Genomic DNA, 22,090 nt, shown 5'->3' on the forward strand with positions numbered 1-22,090 from the left:
GACCCCCAAGAGGCCCCCACCCCGGCCGTGACCCCGAGGAGCCTCCTCGCTGGGACTCCTGAGGACAGGGTCCTGCGCTGGGGCCCCAGAGAGTCTTCCCCTTTCGCCCACCTCCTGGGCACCCGGGCGAAGGGTAGCGGGGGAGCCCGGGAAGGGGAGCGGGAAGAGGGGACCGGGAAGGGCGCGGGGCCAGGCGGGAGGAGAGTAGCAGAAGCCAGACAGGGGCTCTCGGTTTCTCGGGGTCTGATTGGAGGCTGGCCCGATGAGTCGGAGCTGGGGGCGCGCCCATCTCCGCTGGCTCCTGCGAGAGCCGCCCGCTCGGCCCCTCCCTGGAGCCGCTTTGTCCCGAGTGACGGCGGCGGAGGTTGCGGCGAGCAGCGGGCGGGAGGCAGAGACCCGCCGACCCGCGGAGCCGGAGCCGGAGCCCGGGAGGCGGGGCGCGCCGCGCACGGCCCCACGCCCAGGCCCGCGGGCACCGCGCCCGTCCCCGCGCGCTCTCGGCCCGGCCGCCAGGTGAGCAGCCGCGCCGCGCCCGCAGTCGCCGGCCCCGCCGACCGACCGACCGCCCAGCCGTCGCCTCCTCCTCCGCCGGCGCATCGCGGACGCCCAGCAGGTCGGTTATGTAACGGCGCCGGCCCGCTGGCCCCGGCACCCTGTCCTGTCCTGTCCTGTCCTGCCCGGGGCTGCGCGCGGCACCAGGGCCGGGCCGGGGTTGGGGGACCGCGGCGGGGGGCGGCCGAGCGCGATCGGGGTCGGGGGCTGGGCCGGGTGCGATGGCCGTGGCGGTGGGGTGGGGGGTGGTCTGCGGATCCAGTGCTCGGCCCGGGTGGCGGCCGTGGGGATCGAGGTCCCTTGACCCCCTCTAGAGGGCGCGGGTCTCTAGGAGCCCCTTCCCCATTCCTCGTGGCCCAAAGGTTCGCCTTTCTAGTAGCAGCAGCAGGTGCATGAATTGGTGGAGCGAGAGTGACGCCTGTGATCTCCGGGACCGAGATTTGGAGAAGGGATGAGGGGAGGTGGTCAGATCGCAGAGAGCGAACGGGAAACCGGAGCCTCTTTTCCCAGCACTTAAAGGAAAGAGCTGGGGAGGGGAAGGTGCTTTGAGGCGCAGCGGGCTGGGAATTGTCCTGCCTGGGATTAGCGGGCTTGGGTCATCTAAAAATAACTTCAAGTTTGAAAAGTGAAATAGAAGGGAGCACAGCGTGCCGAGTTCCTCCTGCCTGTGGGATGCTTCGCTCTAGAAGTCACCGGAGGGAAAACAGGCAAACCCCAGCCGCCTGATCCCTCTCCTGCCTCCTGGTCTCACTGGTTTCCAGGGTGTCTCGGTTTGACTTTTAGTTAATGATTTATTCTCCAAGGCACTGCTGTCTTTCTCTCATCCCAAAGTGAATTACAGCAGGGTACATGCTTTGAATCTTTCTTATTTCCTACATTAGGGTGGAAGTGTTCAGTGGACGTTTAATGAGTCTGCTGCCAAAGCTTATTTTATTTTTTAAGTATCCTTTTAGTAAAAACAAAAGTTTCTGAGCTCCCTTTAACCTATGTCCCACAATTGGAGAGGAAAGATGCTAGAGCATTCCAGTCCACCTTTCTCTCTTCCCTAAGGCAGAATCCCACCTGTCTTGCAGAGGAGAGGCTCTAGGAAAGCTAGTATATTTTTTAATAACACATCTCAATTTTTAACACCTATTACATCAGCACGAAACACACAACAAATATATCGCAAGCACAGGGAAACACTTGCTAACTGGCCCACTCCATTCCAGGAACACAATGAAGTAGGAAAAGCCTAGAAGCTAGAAAGGATCAAGAAGCAGATAAGCACTGACTGTGGAGCAAGGCAGAGGAGTGAACGTTTGGCTGCTTTTCAGTCTCCACATTGATTTTCTTTAGCCTTAGAGCTATTATCTTAAGTACAATCAGTGTGTTGCATTAGTCTAAAATGTGAGTTGCTCTTTGCTTTCAAATCCACTGCAAACCAAATCAGCATTTATTGAGCACCTACTACTTGAGGCCCGTTCCTAGCATTTTATGAGGGAATATGACCTCAACTAAAGTTAGAAGATTGCAAGAGCTTTCAGAATGCCTTGTTTGCAGCTGCTGCAGAACCAAAGGAAGTCTGGGAGGAGGTGGCCCTCTCTCCAGCCAGGAAGGGTTAACAAGCGTAAGTGGGAACTTGAGAGTTCTGTAATTTGCAAGTACACATCACACTTTTTAAAAAACTACTTGCATAATCGTTGGCATTAGTCATATATATTATAGAAATTAGCTTTATTGAGATCAACTTTGCTAGTTTGCTGAGGTCTCATTTTCCCATTCCTTTTATTTTCTGTGCCATCCACTCAGTTTATTCAGCAGTTAATTTAAGTATCTACTGTGTGCTGTGTAGTCCGTGTGTGTGTGTGTGTGTGTGTGTACGTGTGCGCATGCGGGCACAGGCTCAGTCATATCCGACTCTTTGCGACCCCATGGACTGTAGCCTGCTAGGCTTCTCTGTCCATGGGATTTTCCAGGTAAGAATACTGGAGTGAGTTGCCATTTCCTACTGCAGGGAATCTTCTCCCTCCCACCCCCACCCCACCCCACCCCACCCCCAAACCCACAGGGATTGAACTCCCTTCTCCTGTGTCTCTTTCATTGGCATGCAGATTCTTCACCACTGTGCCACCTGGGAAGCCCATGTGCGAGTGGCTAAAAGAATGAGGCTTTTTTTTCAGAAATCAATCTAGCAGAAAGGATAAGAAAATAAGTGATCATCATGGTGAGTGTTTAGTGGAGATAGGAACAAGCTCAGTGAGAGTCCAGGAAAGAAAGGGAGTCTTCCAGGGGGGAGTCTTCCAGCAGGGAGTCTGGAAGAGCTTGCAGAGAAGTTCATGTTCGGACCGGATCTCGGTAGAGAAGGAGCTAGGTGTTTCACGTTGAAGGAAAGGTCACATTCAAAGAACTGGTAGGTGTTCTGCAGTGAAGAGGTGGCAGAAGTGTTTGGGAGGAGGTGTTTTGGTGAGCCTGGGCTATGAATATACCTTGCAGAGGAGGAGAAGCCATGCAGCTTTTATGGGAGAAATGATTTGATCTAATTTGTCTTGCAAAAGTGACTTCGGAGGTGGCAAGTAGGTGGGGTTGCAAAGAAGAATGAGCTCAGATTTCAGACCATTGGAGCAGTCCAGACAAAATAAAATAAGTACAATTAGTTGTGCCTGAACCAGGTAGAATGGGAACAGAGAAGAGAAAACTACAAAAAGCCATTTCAGAGGGAGAGAATCACTGGCTTTAGGTCACCAAGTGGCTGCTGATGGGGAAGGAGAGGCTTAGATGTTTAGATGGATGGTCAGACTTTTCATTGAGATGGGAAGTCAAGGAGAAAGATTAGGTTTGAGAAAGATGTGAAATTTTAACTGAAACTTTTCCTCTAAGATTAGGAACAAGACAAGGATGCCCACTCTTGCCCCTTTTCTTTAGTACAGTACTGAAAGTTCCAGTCAGAGCATTTAGGCAAGGGAAAAAAGGCATTCAGATCAGAAAAGAACTAAAACTGTTTCTGCTTGCAAATTACATGACATTACATGTTGAAAACCCTAAAGATTCTACTAAAAAAAACTGTTAGAACTAATAAGCAGATTCAGTAAGGTTGCAGGATATAAAATCAATGCACAGACATCAGTTACATATCTATATACTAAAGTAATGAGCTATCAGAGCGAGAAATTAAGAAAGCAATTCCATTTTATAATTGCATCCAAAAAATAAAATGCCTGGGCACAAATTTAATCAAGGAGGTGAAAGACATGTTCCCTGAAAAATATAAGACAATAATGAAAGAAGCTGAGGAAGACACAAATAAGTGTTGATGAGGATGTGGAGAAAAGGGAACCCTGGGGCACTGTTGGTGGGAATGTAAATTGGTGCAGCCATTATGGAAAACAGTCCTCAAAAAATTAAAAATAGAACTACCACATTATCCAGCAATCCCATTTTGGGTTATTCATGCAAAGAAAATGAAAATAGTAACTTGTAAAGATAGCTGCACTTCCATGTTCTTGACAGCATTATTTATATGAACCAAGATATGGAAACAACTTAAATACCTGTTGATGAATGAGTGGATGAGGAAAATGTGGTGTGTATATATATATATATATATATATATATATATATATATATATAAATGACTTAGTATATATTGAAATGACTTAGTGTGTGTGTGTCTGTGTATATATATATATATATATAGTGGAATATTACTTAGACATAAAAAAGATACCCTGCCATTTGCAACAACATGAGTTCACCTTGAGGGCATTGTTAATGCTTGAGGGGCAAGTGAACAAGTTAGAGAAAGTTAAGTACTGTATGATCTCATATGTAGAGTCTGAAAAAAAACAAACTCATGAAAAATACAGAGAATAGATCATTGGTTGCCAGAGGTAGAGGATGGAGGATGGGCAGAATGGATGAAGGCCGTCAAAAGGTACAAACTTCTGGTTATAAGATCCACATGTTCTAGGAGTGTAATGTACAGCATGGCGACTACAGTTAACAATACTGTGTTGTATATTTGAAAGTTGCTAAGAAAGTAGAAAATTCTCCAAGCCAGACTTCAGCAATACGTGAACCGTGAACTTCCAGATGCTCAAGCTGGTTTTAGAAAAAGCAGAGGAAACAGAGATCAAATTGCCAGCATCTGCTGGATCATGGAAAAAGCAAGAGAGTTCCAGAAAAACATCTATTTCTGCTTTATTGACTATGCCAAAGCCTTTGACTGTGTGGGTCACAATAAACTGTGGAAAATTCTGAAAGAGATGGGAATACCAGACCACCTGACCCGCCTCTTGAGAAACATATATGCAGGTCAGGAAGCAACAGTTAGAACTGGACATGGAACAACAGACTGGTTCCAAATAGGAAAAGGAGTACGTCAAGGCTGTATATTGTCACCCTGCTTATTTAACTTATATGCAGAGTACATCATGAGAAACGCTGGGCTGGAAGAAGCACAAGCTGGAATCAACATTGCTGGGAGAAATATCAATAACCTCAGATATGCAGATGACACCACCCTTACGGCAGAAAGTGAAAAGGAACTAAAAAACCTCTTGATGAAAGTGAAACAGGAGAGTGAAAAAGTGGGCTTAAAGCTCAACATTCAGAAAACGAAGATCATGGCATCTGGTCCCATCACTTCATGGGAAATAGATGGGGAAACAGTGGAAACAGTGGCAGACTTTATTTTTTGGGGCTCCCAAATCACTGCAGATGGTGATTGCAGCCATGAAATTAAAATACGCTTACTCCTTGGAAGGAAAGTTATGACCAACCTAGATAGCGTATTGAAAAGCAGAGACATTACTTTGCCAACAAAGGTCTGTCTAGTCAAGGCTATGGTTTTTCCAGCGGCCATGTATGGATGTGAAAGTTGGACTGTGAAGAAAGCTGAGCACCGAAGAATTGATGCTTTTGAACTGTGGTGTTGGGGAAGACTCTTGAGAGTCCCTTGGACTGCAAGGAAAGGAGATCAGCCCTGGGATTTCTTTGGAAGGAATGATGCTAAAGCTGAAACTCCAGTACTTTGGCCACCTCATGCGAAGAGTTGACTCATTGGAAAAGACTCTGATGCTGGGAGGGATTGGGGGCAGGAGGAGAAGGGGACGAAAGAGGATGAGATGGTTGGATAGCATCACCGACTCGATGGACATGAATCTGAGTGAACTCCGAGAGTTGGTGATGGACAGAGAGGCCTGGCGTGCTGCGATTCATGGGGTTGCAAAGAGTTGGACACGACTGAGCGACTGAACTGAAGAAAGTAGATCTTAAAAGTTCTCATTATAAGGAAAAAAAATTATTCCTATGTAAGGTGATGGATTGGAGAAGGCAATGGCACCCCACTCCAGTACTCTTGCCTGGAAAATCCCATGGACGGAGGAGCCTGGAAGGCTGGAGTCCATGGGGTCGCTGAGGGTCAGACACAACTGAGTGACTTCACTTTCACTTTTCACTTTCATGCACTGGAGAAGGAAATGGCAACCTACTCCAGTGTTCTTGCCTGGAGAATCCCAGGGACGGGGGAGCCTGGTGGGCTGCCATCTATGGGGTTGCACAGAGTGGGACATGACTGAAGTGATTTAGCAGCAGTAGCAGCAAGGTGATGGATGTCAACTAAACTTATTGTGGTGATTATTTCACAATATATACGTATATCAAATCATTTGGTATATACCTAAAACTAATACAATGTGTTATGTTAATTATATCTCGATAAAACTGGTAGAAGAAAGGAAGTACAGTTGATCCTTGAACAATGCAAATTCGAACTGTAATTAGAGATCACAAAATGTAGAACCAAAAGATCTGGGGTTGGAGTCCCAACTCTGTCCAAACCATTTCCGCTTCCTGCCCTTGAGCAAGTCATTTATCAGTTCCTTTGTTTTTGAGGCAGATATAGCAGTACTCGGATTTTCCTCCTGGAGGTGGGTGAGTGGGGCAGCCTAAACCCCTGCGTTGTACGGAGGTCAACTGTAAACGAGAAAGAGTGATTTTGAGAAGGGTGGGGGATTTTAACTCTGAATATACAAATAAAAATACTCTGGCAGGCAGTTTTATTTTCAGAGTTAGTTTCTTCATTCCTGGTGCTAACTTCCACTCATCCAGCTTACCTTCATTCCTAAGACTGGCTGTGCTGTGCTAAATAGCTTCAGTTGTGTCCAATTCTGTGCGACCCCATAGATGGCAGCCCACCAGGCTCCTCTGTCCCTGGGATTCTCCAGGCAAGAACATTGGAGTGGGTTGCCATTTCCTTCCCCAATGCATGAAAGGGAAAAGTGAAAGTGAAGTCGCTCAGTCATGTCCAACTCTTTGGGATGCCATGGACTGTAGCCCACCAGGCTCCTCCGTCCATGGGATTTTCCAGGCAAGAGTACTGGAGTGGGGTGCCATTGCCTTCTCTAAGACTGGCTAGTGCTGCCTTTGGAGAAGAGGAAGATGAATTTGATAGCAGGAAGTTGTTGCCACCTTCTTACCCCAGAATGAAAGTATTAGCTGTCAATTATCTGAAATTCCCAGGTGGTGCTAGTGGTAAAGAACCTGCCTGTCAATGCAGGAGACATAAGAGATGGGGATTGGATCCCTGGGTTGGGAAGAGTCCCTGGAGGAGGGCATGGTAACTCACTCCAGTATTCTTGCTTGGAGAATATCATGGACAGAGGAGCTGGCGGGCTCCAGTCCTGGTGGGTACAGTCCCTAGGATCACAGAGTCAGACATGATTGAAATGACTTAGCATGCACTCATCTGAAACTATCTGTAGTGGTGATAAGAGTGATAATTTTAATGATAGTAATAATATCTAACATTTATTCAGAGCTTACAAATGCCAAGCGCAAAGAAGGTGGAGCTCCACATGGATTATCATGTTTGATCCTCATGGTAACCTTATGAGGCAGACACTATTGTGATTCTCATATGATGGATAAGGAACCCAAGGCAGAGAGAGGGTACCTTATCTAGGTTACACCATTAGTGAGATGGGCACCCAGAGTTCAAGCTTGGGCAGTCTGAATAGCCAGTATGAATTAATAATATTGAACTCATTCCTCTTTAGCCTACAATGTATATTTTTACCCCATGTTTGAATGTTTGTGACTGATGCCACAAAAGAGAACAGGACTGAGTGAGAAGTTCTGGCTCTCATCTGGGCCCAGCATCTAATTTGTGGGGTGACCTCTGCAAAGTCCCATCCCCTCTCAAGCTTTAGTTTGTTAAATCTGTGTAGTCATGGGGGAAGAGGTTGACCAGATGATCTCTAAAGAGTCTAAGTATTCTGAAGTTCTGCCATCTTGTCTCAGATTTATACTATTAGAGTTGTAGATTTGGGTTAAGATCATGCTCGCCTGGTCCCTTTCAGAATAGAAACAGGACCTATTCCTCTTCTAAGAGGATGAACTCTAAGTGATGGCCTATTCATAACAGCCTGATGGGAACTATAGTGTCCATAATGCCAGAGCTGATGGGGGCGTCTGAGGTTGGGAGAACCCAGTTCAGGCAGGAGAAACCCAGACCGGCACTGAAGTGGAGGAATCTCCATAGTCACTGGCCAGTTTATTTGAGACATGTCACTTAAATTCTGTGAGATTCCATTTCCTTATCTCTGAATAATGGGGGCAAGGAATACATGTGTTGTAAGGGTGTTTGTTGTAAGGAGTGAAACAGACTATGTGGAGCAGATACTGCACACAAGTCTGTCCAACTAAAGATGCTCAGTGAGTGTGGGAGGGGGGTGTTCCTTACACCTCACTTCCAGGATAACAAATGTGCAGAAAAAGGATGTAGAGTGTTTCTAGAGATAAGCTCTTCTTACTTTGCAGTTTAACTGGAGGAGGAAATGGCAGCCCACTCCAGTATTCTTGCCTGAAAAATCCCATGGACAGAGGAGCCTGGTGGGCTACAGTCCATGGGGTTGCAAAGAGTTGGACACAACTGAACATGTACGTCACAGTTTTGCTAAGGGCCACCTCTTAGTGATCATCATTTATTTCTCTCTCTCTTAGAAAGTAATTATATATATATATATATATATATATAATTACTATTGGGACTATGGAAACACAGAGAGCATTAAATACCTTTCAAAACATGGATCTCAAGTTCATTGATAAATTACTCTCTTAGATATGAAATGTCAACATTCCACAACACAAAGTTTTAAACTCTTCTTTTGTCAGATAAATAGGCCAAAATTGCTGTGAAGAATAGTATTGCTTAGGGTTAGTGACCCTGGATTCCACGGTTATGGCCCCACATGTACAGGAGGCAGAGTGACTTCCTCCTCAGTGAATGTTGTGCACATGTGGTGCTTTTGAGAAGCTTCATGAAGAATTTTCTGTCTTTGCTTTAAAAAATGTTCACTGTCTTGGAGCTTTTATGTTACAAACGGCCAGGTGTCATGTTGTGGGTAAAATTAATTAAGCGAGTTGAGGATTCTTTTCAACAGGGAGAAGCAGCCTTAGACTCAACTGAAGCTGTTCTGAAGTCCCTTAAAGCATATATGTGTGATTATGAATGGTACTTTCTAGAAGCTAAAGACAAGTTTCCAAAGATAGCTCAAACTTCTGGCAGTTCAGAATGCCCGTGGAAAGTGTTTTCTATAGTCAGAATGGGAAGGGACTTAATTTTCATGTCTGGTTTCCCCATCTCCACTTGCTTTGAAGCAGGGATGAAACAAGGGGAATCCTGAGCTTTGGAATGTACGCAGAAGAAGATGCTAGAATGGTAGCTGTTGAACAAAAGACTTCTGTAGTTTGAGAAGTCTTTTGTTCTAGTTTCTATTACTATTGCCTGAGTTCTTTGTGGGAGTCACTGCTTTATTGTCTCACGTGATTGAGATATGCCCGATACTAAATACTGTAAGTTCTGTGAGGGCGTGGACCATGCTTTAATACTCCGCTTAGGGTGTTAGGAATAGAGTATAAAAAGTGTGGACTTGGCATGAAACAGCCTGACTTCCCAGCCTAGCGCTGTCACTTCCCAGCTATGTAACCTTGAGCTTCCCATTGACCTAACAGTCACAGGAGTTGGCATTTGCTGAATGCTGCCCCTGTTCCAAACACGATTCTAAGCAGGCTGCATACGTTATCTCATTTAATCCTTACAACGACTCCCCCACGTGGGTATTACCATCACTATTTACAGAGGAGCACGCTTGGAGGATCAGGGGCCATAAGCCACTCAGCCCTCGGACTCTGAGTTGCAATTTTCTTATCGGTACAATTAGGAGAATAATCGATCTCCCAGGCTCACAGAGCTGTGAGGGTGAAATGCTATGAGGCTTCGAAGGTGCACTGAGACGGAGTTCTCTGCACCATTGTTAAGGGTGATTGTCACAGTATGGACCGCCTAGAGCTCAGATACAGTTGGGCCTGATATATTAATAGCACCAGGTCTGTAAGAGGAAGGAAGTTCACTCTCTATAAAATGCTTTTATAGAATGCATTTTGCTTATTTTTAGATTGTATTTATTTTTAAAATTGAAATATAGGTGATTTGTAATGTGTTAGTTTCAAAGGTGCTTCAACGTGATTCAGTTATACATATATATTTGTATATATATATATATTTTCAGATTATTTTCCTTATAGGTTATTACAAAATAGTGTTCTCTTTCTATAAATGGCTTTATTGAGGTATAATTCATATAGCATACATTCACTGGTTTAACATGTACAAGTCAATGTTTTTAGTATATTTACAAGTTATGCGGTCACCACTGTAACCTAATTTTAGAGCATTTCAGCCTCTCAAGAAGAAACCCTGTACCCATTAGCCTGATTCCTCATCTCTTTTTACCCCAAGACAAGCACTAATTCATTTTCTGTAACTCCATATTTTCCCATTCTGAACATTTCATACAAATTCCATTTCATCTATATTCTAGAATCATACAGTATATGGTCTTTTGTGACTGGGCTGTCTTTTTTTTTTTTTTTTTTTTTACTTTTTATTTTATATTGGAGTAGAGCTGGTTAACAATGTTGTGATAGTTTCAGGTAGACAGTGAAGGGACTCAGCCATGATATAGTAATACATGTATCCTTTTTCCTCCAAACTGCCCTCCCAGCCAGGTTGCCACATAACATTGAGCAGAGTCCCCTGTGCTATACAGTAGGTCCTTGTTATCTCTTTGATATATAATAATATGTATGTCTTATTCCCAAACTCCTAATTACTCTGCCCTTCCCCCTGTGGTAACCATAAGTTTGTTTTCTGTGTCTGTGAGTCTGTTCCGTTTTGTACATAAGTTCATTTGTATCCCTTTTTTAGATTCCACATGTCAGTGACATCATATGATATTTTTCTTAGAATGTGTTAAGAAAACTGCACTTCCTTCCCCTAGGCTTTGGTAGTTTTATTATGAGGCCGGATCTTTCAAGGGTAACTGGCTTGTTGTCAGTACCAAGACTCAACCAGGCTGGACCAGGAGAAGGCTGATCAGGCCATGGAACTGAGTCCTACTGGTGAAGGGGGCACGGAGACCATGGTTCACAGAGAGACAAGGCTGCCAGAGCGGTGTCTATATAAACAAGGAAGGCTGAAAGTCAAAGACAAGGTCGAGGGAGGCATAGGCATGCTGTGGAGGGCAGAAAGTCATCACCGGGTTTACATCAAGTTTACGTCAAGTGTGAGTGACAAGTGGTACTTGGCATCTGCTCTAAAAAGCTAGAGATATTTCCCAGTGTCTGTTGGAGTCTGTCCACTCAGAGGAAAACCAGAGACCCTCTGCCTTGAGTGTTCAAAGTGTTCCTTTTTGTCAGATGTGTGTGTGTGTGTGTGTGTGTGTGTGTATGCTCAGTCGTGTGTGACTCTTTGCAGCCCCATGGACTGGAGCCTTCCAGGCTTCTCTGCCCATGGAATTTCCCAGGCAAGAATACTGGAGTGCAATGCAATTTCCTGGCTCCAGGGGATCCTCCCAACCCGGAGATCAGACCCACATCTCTTGAATCTCCTGCATCTGCAGGCAGATTCTTTACCACTGTGCCACCTGGGAAGCCCCTCAGACATATGTACTTTCTATAAAATTCTCGGAAGACATAGAAAGGTATCAGTTCAGTTCAGTTCAGTCGCTCAATCGTGACTCTTTGTGACCCCATGAACCACAGCACGCCAGGCCTCCCTGTCCATCACCAACTGCCAGCGTCTACCCAAACGCATGTCCATTGAGTTGGTGATGCCATCCAACCATCTCATCCTCTGTCGTCCCCTTCTCTTCCTGCCCTCAATTGTTCCCAGCATCAGAGTCTTTGCCAATGAGTCAGCTCTTCACATCAGGTGGCCAAAGAATTGGAGTTTCAGCTTCAACATCATTCCTTCCCATGAACACCCAGGACTGATCTCCTTTAGGATGGACTGGTTGGATCTCCTTGCAGTCCAGGGGACTCTCAAGAGTCTTCTCCAACACCACAGTTCAAAAGCGTCAATTTTTCAGCACTCAACTTTCTTTATAGTCCAACTCTCACATCCATACATGACCACTGGAAAAACCATAGCCTTGACTAGACAGACCTTTATGGACAAGGTAATGTCTATACTTTTTAATATGCTGTCTAGGTTGGTCATAACTTTCCTTCCAAGGAGTAAACGTCTTTTAATTTCATGGCTGCAGGCACCATCTGCAGTGATTTTGAAGCTCCCCAAAATAAAGTTTGCTACTGTTTCCACTGTTTCCCCATCTATTTGCCATGAAGTGATGGGACCAGATGCCATGATCTTAGTTTTCTGAACATTGAACTTTAAGCCAACTTTTTCACTTTCTTCTTTCACTTTCATCAAGAGGCTCTTTACTTCTTCTTCACTTTGTGCCATAAGGGTGGTGTCATCTGCATATCTGAGGTTGTTGATATTTCTCCCGGCAATCTTGATTCCAGCTTGTGGTTCTTCCAGCCCAGCATTTCTCATGATGTACTCTGCGTATAAGTTAAATAAACAGGGTGACAATATACAGCCTTGATGTACTCCTTTTCCTATTTGGAACCAGTCTGTTGTTCCATGTCCAGTTCTAACTGTTGCTTCCTGACCTGCATACAGGTTTCTCAAGAGACAGGTCAGGTGGTCTGGTATTCCCATCTCTTTCAGAATTTTCCACAGTTTATTGTGACCCACACAGTCAAAGGCTTTGGCATAGTCAATAAAGCAGAAATAGATGTTTTTCTGGAACTCTATTGCTTTTTGATGATCCAGCAGATGTTGGCAATTTGATCTCTGGTTCCTCTGCCTTTTCTAAAACCAGCTTGAACATCAGGAAGTTCACGGTTCACATATTGCTGAAGCCTGGCTTGGAGAATTTTGAGCATTACTTTACCAGTGTGTGAGATGAGTGCAATTGTGTGGTAGTTTGAGCATTCTTTGGTATTGCCTTTCTTTGGGATTGGAATGAAAACTTACCTTTTCCAGTCCTCTCTGGCCACTGCTGAGTTTTCCAAATTTGCTGGTATATTGAGTGCAGCACTTTCACAGCATCATATTTTCATCTTTGAAATAGCTCAACTGGAATTCCATCACCTCCACTAGCTTTGTTCGTAGTGATGCTTCCTAAGGCCCACTTGACTTCACATTCCAGGATGTCTGGCTCTAGGTGAGTGTGAGTGATCACACCATCATGATTATCTGGGTCGTGAAGATCTTTTTTGTACAGTTCTTCTGTGTATTCTTACCATCTCTTCTTAATATCTTCTGCTTCTGTTAGGTCCATACCATTTTTGTCCTTTATTGAGCCCATCTTTGCATGAAACGTTCCCTTGATATCTCTAATTTTCTTGAAGAGATCTCTCGTCTTTCCCATTCTGCTGTTTTCCTCTATTTCTTTGCATTGATCGCTGAGGAAGGCTTTCTTATCTCTCCTTGCTATTCTTTTGAACTCTGTATTCAAATGGTATAACAAGAGAAAATTAAAATTACATGTATTACCATGAGCAAATGATCATTACTACTCACATTTTGGTGAATTTCTTTTCAGTCTTTGTGATAGACATGTTTTTGTGAAGTCGAGTTCATACAGTACATGGAGTTTTGCATCCTGTGCATTTCATCACACATTTTAAATAACTTTTCACATCAACAGTGAGCACTGTTTTCAGTAGCTGCACAACAATCCCACGGGTGATGTCACCAAATCTATTTACTTTCTTCCCTGTAACATTTAGGTGGTTCCCAGTTATCCACAATGTCATAAATAATAATTTGGTGAACACTTCTGATTGTCATTTATTTCTGTATTTTGGATCATTTGCTCAAGCTACAGTGTTAGAAGTAGAATTATTGCCTCAAATAGATGGACCTTCTTAAGGCTTTCTCTGTATTTCGATGTTGCTTTTCATTGTTTTTCCAGGAGGTTGTACTAGGTATCTGTCCCACAAGCAATGCATGAGAATTCAGTTCTCACCTCTGCCCTGCTTGTCAGCACTCTTTCTGTTGAAGATAAGGGATGGCTGGTATTTGTGCTCTCTAGAGATGACCCCTGCTGCTTAACCAGGGCTTCAAAGAGGTTGGACTTGCTTTGTGGCAGTCGAGGATGGTGGGTCAACATCTGGTAGATTTCACATGCTTGAGTGTTTGTAGGTGTGTTGACTTGAATGGATTTCTTTCTTTCCTGGTGGTTATGTTATCAAGGGCCTGGCGTATGGATATGTGTGTGTGTGTGTGTCTTGTTGGGCCACTAAAGTTGACTTAAACTAAGTATAATGAAGCAACCTCTGCTTAAGTGGGAACTAGTTCAGTCTGCCTTTCAAATCCTGAAAAATTAACAGTAAATCAGTTCAGTTCAGTTACTTAGTTGTGTTCGACTCTTTGTGACCCCACGAACTGCAGCACACCAAGCCTCCCTGTCAATCACCAACTCCCGGAGTTTACTCAAACTCATGTCCACTGAGTCAGTGATGCCATCCAACCATTTCATCATCTGTCATCCCCTTCTCCTCCTGCCCTCAATCTTTCCCAGCATCAGGGTCTTTTCAGATGAGTCATCTCTTCCATCAGGTGGTCAAAATATTGGAGTTTGAGCTTTAGCATCAGTCCTTCCAATGATTATTCAGGACTGATTTCCTTCATGATGGACTGGCTGAATCTCCTTGCTGTCTAAGGGACTCTCAAGAGTCTTCTCCAACACCACAGTTCAAAAGCATCAATTCTTCAGTGCTCAGCTTTCTTTATAGTCCAACTCTCACATCCATACATGACTACTGGAAAAACCATAGCCTTGACTAGATGGACCTTGGTTGGTAAAATAATGTCTCTGATTTTTAATATGCTGTCTAGGTTGGTCATAACTTTTCTTCCAGGGAGCAAGTGTCTTTTAATTTCATGGCTGCAGTCACCATCTGCAGTGCTTTTGGAGCCCCCCCAAATAAAGTCTGACACTGTTTTCACTGTTTCCCCATCTATTTGCCATGAAGTGATGGGATCAGATGCCATTATCTTGGTTTTATAATTGTTGAATTTTGAATCAACTTTTTCGCTCTCCTCTTTCACTTTCATCAAGAGGCTCTTTAGTTCCTCTTCACTTTCTGCCATAAGGGTGGTATCATCTGCATATCTGAGGTTATTGATATTATCTTGATTCCAGCTTGTGCTTCATCCAGCCCAGCGTTTCTCATGATGTACTCTGCATATATGTTAAATAGGCAGGGTGACAATATACAGCCTTGACGAACTCCTTTCCTGATTTAGAACCAGTTTGTTGTTCCATGTCCAGTTCTAACTGTTGCTTCTTGACCTGCATACAGATTTCTCAGGAGGCAGGTCGGGTGGTCTGGTATTCCCATCTCTTTAAGAATTGTTCACAGTTTGTTGTGATCCATAGTAAATAGACATGCTTATTTGCATTAGTTCTATTGTTGCTTTCATTCATTTTCACTGGTTCCCTTCTACTGTTGGCAGGGCCTTTGGGGCAAGCTCCAGACAGGGTTTTTTTTTTTTTTTTTTCACTTCCATGTAATGAGATACTAGGCAGAGTAAATCATTTTGAAGAAATAACAAGAGTAATTAGTTGTAATCTCTTAAAAAGTTACTTAAATGGTCATTATGCTAGAATTTTAATTTTATGACTAATCAAATTAAAGTTGCTCTTTGCAACTCTATGGACTGTAGCCTACCAGACTCCTCCATCCATGGGATTTTCCAGGCAAGAGTACTGGAGTGGGTTGCCATTTCCTTCTCCAGGGGATCTTCCTGACCCAGGGATCGAACCCCGGTCTCCCACACTGCAGGCAGACACTTTGCCAAAGCCTCTGCATTCATTTTAAGGCTTCCATCAGCTCTGCTGATTATATTGACTAATTTATGAGCTAAACAGTCAATTTAAATTATTTTTCCCCATAACATTATCTGAAAGACAGGCTAAATTAATATAATTTATTTTTTATTTTGACTTCTGTGGCTATTCAAGATAACAGCCAAGAGATGGGATCTGGCCAGGACAAAACAAAGTCCAATTTCTACTCCTGTTTTGAGGTTTAATCCTTTGTACTGAATGAAAGTATTTGATTACAGGTATCGTTCTATGAATTTTGAAATGGAGAATGGTAAATACAGATACATTAATGGTACTTCAAACAAAATTTTATTTGTTCAAGAACAGAGTCTCAGCCTTGACAAGAAAAGTGAAAGCAAAGTGCTAACTCATGAATATGTTAATTGTTTCCTGCTGCGGGCATTAATGATATTCATTTTATCTTTTCTGATGTACAATCAACTATTTATAAAAAGGTTAAATTTTGTTAAAATGTGTTTATTTGGGATTCTTTATTTTCTTATTTTTCTGTTTCTTAGTGATCTCTATTCCACAACAGCTGTTGTTTAGCATTAAACTTCAAAATTTGACAAGGTGACATTTAGGTGAAGCTCTGGATTGAAATATTTGCTCGGTCAGATTTTCAAGGCATACCTTCTGACCTTGTGTCCAAGTACCACAGCTTACCTGGCAGTTCTTTTTCCTTTTTGTTTCTTTTTCCGAAGTATAGTTGATTTGCAATATTGAGTTGTTTTAGGTATACAGCAAAGTGATTCAGTTATACATATATATGTATATAAATATTCTTTTTCAGATTCTTTTTCATTATGGTTTATTACAAGATACTGAGTATAGTTTCCTGGGATATCCAGTAGGTCTCTGTTATTTTATCTATTTTATGTATAGTAGTGTGTATCCTTGGAGAAGGAAATGGCAACCCACTCCAGTATTCTTACCTGGAGAATCCCAGGGACAGAGGAGCCTGGTGGGCTGCCGTCTATGGGGTCGCACAGAGTCGGACACAACTGGAGCGACTTAGCAGCAGCAGCAGCAGTATGTATCCTCAGGGATTCTTGGCTTATAACCTGGACCTTGGTTTGGTTCTGCCTCCTAAGGTATCATGGTTGGGGAGAGGGGGATCTCCTTCTCTTTCTGGTTCACAAACAACCACAATGAGACATCCAGTATCATTCTGGAAGGTCAGGAAAGTTTACCCAGTCCCTGAAGATGATTTGGAAAGGTTGTGCTGGGTGGAGGTGAGATAAATGATAAACCTGAACAGCCCCCCTCTGCTTCCCTAGAACTAAGTTCCTTATTCCAGCCTGCAGCTACTTCTTTGAGGCTTTCCATGAAGTTGGAAACTGAGGCCATGAAGACGCTGAGGATGGCTCTAGGTTATGTGCTAGTGAAATCATCAATAGCTTACGAGGGACAGGAGACAGGCAACGGTGGCACTTTGGGAGCCCAGCTGCACACGGTTTTGCCTGTGGGGCTCTGCTTCTTCCAGGTCATTTTTATTAACCTAAATACCTCCCTGGAGGCCACAGACAGGCACTGAAGGAATGACCCTGTAATGTTCATAAAACGACCTTCATGGTCTGCACCTGTGGGAACCTCCACAGGGCGTGGTTCCTCATGAGGAACTTTCCAGTTTCTTTAAAATTGCTTTTAAAATCTAATGTTTAACCAAGGCTTTGTCTTGGATGAGAAGGACCAAACAGATACCATATTTTCAGTACTTCTCACCTTTAATTTAACCCCTTCATCCCAGATCAACCATTACGAGATCCTTAGGACCACACCTGGCTACTGTCTTAGAATTTAAGCCAATGTGTGATACTCTGAGAAGGTTATTTATCTGAATGAAATCAGAAGTGCCTTAGGGGTATCCAATCCTAGGGCTTTATATGGTTGTATAAATTTCAAGGGCATATAAGAAAGAAGGTCCAAGAATAATAAAGATTAGAGATGTTTATCTAATTGATATTTGGGGCTATTTTCAGTGTCTCTGAGAGCTTGACATGGTGGGTTTCCCAAATGATCATGGCAGCAGCCTTCCTGCTTTGCCCCCACTCCCTGACTCCATCCACCGGGAGCTCTCTTTGGATTACTCTACTTCCAGAGGAGTGATTCCAGATCTTGGCAGAGTCCTCACTCTGACTCAGTTCAGGAACTTTTCCATTTAGAATCTGTCCCTAAATTCTTTTCAGACACCTTCATTGCATTGACCCCAAGGTGTTGAAAGCTAAAATAATACTTCTTCCTCCAAAAGAATGGAAAATCAGATAAACATAGAGTTATTCTCCCTCCTACCAAAAAAGAGGAGCTATGTTCAGACAGGAGAACATAAACACTTAGCTAAAGGATAATATTTTTAATATTGAAAAAGAAAAACTAGTAGTCCTTTGAGGTCATCCAGGTATAAGAACATCTAGTAGACATGGTTCATTATCTGGTCTGGTGAGAGATCACCTCTAAGATAATGGTTTTCTTGGCCAGACGATTTTTGTTCAGCTTTAATTATTCATTTTTAAATCAAACCTGTCCTTTTAGTAATTTTACAGATTATCCAGAAAATGATGTCTGCTGTTGCTTTTGGGCTTCAGATAGTTGTATATATATTCTGAGATATTTGCATGAAGCGTTTTTCGGATCCTAGTCACTGCTGAAGCAAACCGTTCCTATATTGTTTTCTCATCCTAGGATTGGCGATGGTTTATTTTTAAGACAATATGCTAGCAGCACGATGAGCTTATTCCTCTTACGTTGCAGAGTTTCTGTCAGTCTTGTCTGTTGTCAATCATGTCAATGCAAATGCTGCCCAATATACGCGTTTCTCTTCCTAACTGCAAATTGACTTTTTTATGGCCACTTATTAGAGCACCCCAGGAGACCAATAATAATGATTGAGCCGTCACTGCTAGAGACCAGATATCATTTCTTCAGTTTCCTATTCTAATAAATAATGAACTGCCAAGTTGTTTATAGATAAATCAAATGTCCCTGTAATATTAATAAATACAAGCTAAAAGCAGTTGCATACTATTTACAGATATAAGATGTTTTAGAAATTCTAGACATGATAATCATCAGAAGGAGAACACTTTTACTAATGAGAACTAGTTTAGAGCACATGGCAACTGTGTAAAATTATAATTGGACCTTCTCCTGTCTCTGCTTCTTAAAGTTCTAGCCTTCCTTCTGCCAGGGAGGAAGAAATTTTCTTCTTCCCTTCTAGTTTCTTCTGGTTGCTCTAAGAATTAAATGGACATGAGATGGACTAATAGGAGAAAAACAAAAGGTTGGTATGTTGTGCACATGGGAGAGACCCAGGAAGGGTGAGTAACTGGCCCAGACAGCTGAAACCCTCACCCTCACCATCAGCTGAAGATGAAAGAGGATGTTGGGAGTAGTGACTGGGGACCTCAGAAGGGAGGAAGGCAATTCATAGAGAGATTAGAAAACAGATGTTTGGTAACCATACGTTTGCTGGGCCAGCTGGATTCAACGGGACACAGAGTGGACTCTGATCTTTAAGAGTTTCCCCCAACCCGCTTAGCCCAGATATTTAACTTGCAGATATTTCTGGTGATAGTCTATTCCTGGAATAGGCCCTCTGTCTTAATTCTTCAGGCAATTAGGGAAAAGGTCAAAGTTTCTTCCTGAGTCTTTTGGGCCTTAATTGTTTTCACCTGGAAATAGCCTCCATGCCAAAGAGATAGTTTTAGGAGAGGAGACATTTGGGGGTGGCAAGTATTGTCTCCTTGCACTTCAAGTTCTGTTTTTTCCAGATTCCCTCCATCCCTGAGCCCTCAAAAGAGCCATCATTCCTGTTTTAAAAGAAACTTTTTATTTTATATTGTGATATAGCTGATTAACAGTGTTATGATGGTTTCAGGTAGACAGCAGAGGGTCTCATCCATACATGTACACGTATCCATTCTCCCCCAAACTCCCTTTCCATCCGGGCTGCTACATAATAATGAGCAGAGTTCCCTGTGCTATAAACTAGGTCCTTGTTGCATCACTCTCTTTTTGAATCTGTTTTTGTGGCACATGCATAGTCTAACCTTTGTCGCTCATTCACTCACGTATTGATTCATTCACTCATTTGTTCGTTCATTCATTCATCCCTTCTGTGCATTAGGTGTGGTGCTATCCTCTGGGGTATGGAAACCAGTAGAACATAGTCCCTGTCTTTAGTGAGGCTTAGAGTTTAAGCTTTAAGCTGTCTTTTTATTTACTTACCTCTCCTCTGGATGGGTAAGTACCCTGAGGCTGAAGACCATCTTGTGACCACCACCACCTGCAGTCATTACAAGGGCTTGCCTACGTGGGCACCCAGTTAGTGATAATATGGACTGATCACTGAATCCATTCTGAATCATTCAGAAGCACGGGATTGAGGATTGAATATCTTCAAATGTTTTAAAAGCCTTTCTCCTCCCGCCACAATTGCTAACCATAAAAATAAGTAACTCCATAAGTTGGACTCCTTTCACCTCATCCGAAGGCTGATGCTTCTCAGAATCCTATGCAGTGCCACATCCGAATTACATACGAAAGCACGAATGTGAGTGGTAACGGTGGACTGAACATCCACTGGCAGTCATGGAGGAAAGCCTTCTGCCTCCAACTCAGACTGTTTTGAAATGCGTCTGTTTGGGTACAGTGGAGCATCCTTCCCTCTTTTTTGTGGAGCTTGGAGGTCAAGTAAGTAAGCAGGAATGATTGTGGCTGATCACTGAGCACCTACAAAGCACCAGGCGTTGGGCCAAGCAACTTCCGCATATTATCATACAGAGTCTTCTCAACACTCTGGTGAGGTAGGTTCTGTTTTGGATTCCCGTTTATCTAGGTGAGGAGACTAAGTCTAAGGGAATTCCAGTAACTTGTCTAAGGCCTTGCAGACAAGAAATGACGGAGCCAGGACCCAGCAATGCTCTGTGTCCCCGCCCGCCACTCCTTGTCAAAGTGGGATTCATAGGGACATTTGTGGGCGAGGGACTTAGGACTTCTGAATGGTAACATTTAAATTGTGTGGGTTTTTTTTCCAGTGAAAAATAATCTGAAGTAATAGCATCTTCTGGATCTTCCAGATGACCACCTTGTGATGATGCCATGCCATCTTGGTACCTGAATTTGTGCTTTTTATTTACAATCCAGTCGGTACCAACACTACTTCAGTTGCTGTGAGCTTCCAGGAATGAACTGGTGGACTTATGTAATTTGCCTTCAGTGAAGGCCCCGTGATCATCCAGTAACGTTTAATGTTGCTGTGAACGAAGCAACGGGGGAGGAGGGTTCTACTGCAAGGTGGGTGGGGGGAACGTTCTGAACTCTGAACACCTGCCTTGGAGTTTCCCATACCAGAATCATAATGGGGAAGGGAGGGTTATGTTTAGCAAAACATCATCATCTGAATATTAAGTCATTGTTGTTAGTTTGCATTGGATTGGTTTTTAAATTTTTTTTGTATTTGGTTAGAGCATTTAGTTGCAGTTTGGAGGTTTTAGATGAGTTGAAACTGTAAGAATTCAGCTGTATGTTTGTACATATTTAAGCATCATTATAATGAAAATCATTTAAGTTAAATTTGGAAGGAAGGCAGGGTGATATTTTTTTCCTTAAAAATGTGGTCATACATTTTTCAAATCTGAGCCAAATTGAATGCCTCTACACTACATGATGAAAACTTTCTCCTCAAAAAATGCTCCCCCACCCACCAGGGGTCTGGCTTGCTTAAGTCTTTCTTTTGGAATAAGGCATTGACATTTCCTTTCGACCTGAAAATAGTGTCTGGGAGGGTTGAGGACTGACCTTGGGAAAAACTCCATTGCTATGGTTCTCCTGGGACTGGCTTTGTCAATCAAGGTGCCTTTGGATTCTTTGTCACTCTAGGTCCTGGCTCTGATGACTGACAGTTGTACATATCACCCATGGTTCGTAATCATTTTCTTATTGCCACCATCCATTTTTGTGAATTGGGCTAGGAAGTGGTACCAGCCTGGCATAGGTAGAGAAGATAATGACAACATAATGGGATTTTAAAAGCTTCTGGTTTGCAAAATCTCCAAGTCTGTCAAAAATGACTACATCAGTTACCACTTTGGGTAAAGAAAAGGAAAGTCTTGTTAAATGCAGACACTCAGAGAGGAGGTAATATATGACAGTCTGTTTATCCTTAGCACTTTAGTATTGCTATGGATGAATTCCTAGTAAGATTTTGGAGTACTGGAACAGAGGACAGTGAGTTTTGATGCTAAAAGAGGAGAGGATAATTTCATAGCTTGTGGGAATGCAGTGCAGCTTATGGGCTAAGGTCT

The 22,090-nt window shown here is 43.2% G+C and overlaps 1 protein-coding gene across 1 annotated transcript in view; it reads left to right on the top strand.

Annotated features, from left to right (window-relative positions):
- The first annotated feature begins 460 nt into the window (after window positions 1–460).
- RCAN2 (regulator of calcineurin 2) overlaps window positions 461–22,090 on the top strand; it is a 285,698-nt gene continuing 264,068 nt past the window's right edge. The window contains exon 1 of the mRNA XM_025268972.2: window positions 461–613. The gene's annotated coding sequence lies outside the window, so the exon portion shown is untranslated. The remainder of the gene's footprint in view (window positions 614–22,090) is intronic.

Source organism: Bubalus bubalis, chromosome 2, assembly GCF_019923935.1.
Source record: "Bubalus bubalis isolate 160015118507 breed Murrah chromosome 2, NDDB_SH_1, whole genome shotgun sequence".
Lineage (NCBI taxonomy): Eukaryota > Metazoa > Chordata > Mammalia > Artiodactyla > Bovidae > Bubalus > Bubalus bubalis.